General features: G+C 32.7%; 1 non-coding gene across 1 annotated transcript; it reads left to right on the plus strand.

Annotated features, from left to right (window-relative positions):
* The first annotated feature begins 960 nt into the window (after positions 1-960).
* On the plus strand, positions 961-1,067 carry LOC137763267 (U6 spliceosomal RNA). Its single transcript, XR_011073809.1, has one exon. It is a non-coding gene; the product is annotated as a U6 spliceosomal RNA (small nuclear RNA).
* The last annotated feature ends 438 nt before the right edge of the window (positions 1,068-1,505 follow it).

Here is a 1,505-nt window from a genome sequence, read left to right on the forward strand (position 1 = left end):
ATTTGTTTATTTTTGTTTTTATTTCCATTTTTCTAGGAGCTGGGTCAAAAAGGATCTTGCTGTGATTTATGTCATAGAGTGTTCTGCCTATGTTTTCCTCTAAGAGTTTGATAGTGTCTGGCCTTGCATTTAGGTCTTTAATCCATTTTGAGTTTCTTTTTGTGTATGGTGTTAGGGAGTGTTCTAATTTCATACTTTTACATGTACCTGTCCAGTTTTCCCAGCACCACTTATTGAAGAGGCTGTCTTTTCTACACTGTATATGCTACCCAATGTCCTTTTAATCCACTATTGATCTGCTGAAATCGGTGAGAGCTGGTCTCTATTACTGCTACCAAGAACCTTGACCGAAACAGACACTTTTGTGTGTCAGCAGTTTGGAAACCTGCATTTCATGATGACCCTATGAATCATATTGATTTGATTTGGCTCATAGGGTTATTACAGACACTATTTGATGTTAGTGATTTTTTTTTAACATTTTGAAAAGTGCTGCAAAGGCGTCAATAATGATTATTCTTACTGTATTTTTGAAATCCTGAGATGTTTCTGATGGTCGAGACTATTGTGAACCATTTTCCCTTGGTGATGAGATAAACAAACACTGACAGAAGTAAAGTTGCTGACAGAAAATATTTGAATTTCCCCACTCCATCTCATCCCGTACCCCCAAATTTATGAATGCTTATTTCTCCAGATGAAGAATTTTTAAAGCCTCCCAAAATAGAAGCAAATGGTGACCTAAAAATATCTCTGCTCATTTATTCATTTATGGAGCATATATAAAAGTTCTTTGTCGTTTCTCCTGTTAGTTAGACATCCCTCCTGAACATATGCACTTCTCATTCAGCTTCACCTTCAGGACATCATACACCTGCACTCTGATTTTTCATCCTTTGGAGAGAAAACCTTCAGTGAGGATACTCCTGTTCATAAAATGGTCATTAAAATGTTATTATAGTGCTTACTTTGACAGCATATATACTAAAATTGGAATGATACAGAGAAGATTAGCATGGCCCCTGTGTGAGGATGACATGTAAATTTGTGAAGCATTCCATATTTTTCAGACTTATCATAGTGACCATTTCAATATATATGAATATATATAATTACTATTTTGTACACCTGAAAGTAATATGATATTGTATATCAATTATACTTCAATTAAAATGTTATTACATAAACAGTACATCTTTATTAAAGAAAAATAGAAGATACAAGAAGACAAACAGAATAGGCATCTATAATTCTGTCACTGAGAACATTTTGGTATTTTTCTTTTTTTGTAAGCATTCATGTCTACAGCTATAGAATTTTTTAAAATTTGAGAGGTCAAACTATACATACTATTTCAGAACCTACTTTATTATTATGAATTTCTTCCCATGTATATGCATATAGATATTTTAAATGACTGCACATTTTACAATGTATAGAGGTATCATCACATTCATTAATTAACTCTTGGACATTTTCAGCTTTGTAAAAAATACTATTAAAAT

Source organism: Eschrichtius robustus, chromosome 3, assembly GCF_028021215.1.
Source record: "Eschrichtius robustus isolate mEscRob2 chromosome 3, mEscRob2.pri, whole genome shotgun sequence".
NCBI classification, from domain to species: domain Eukaryota; kingdom Metazoa; phylum Chordata; class Mammalia; order Artiodactyla; family Eschrichtiidae; genus Eschrichtius; species Eschrichtius robustus.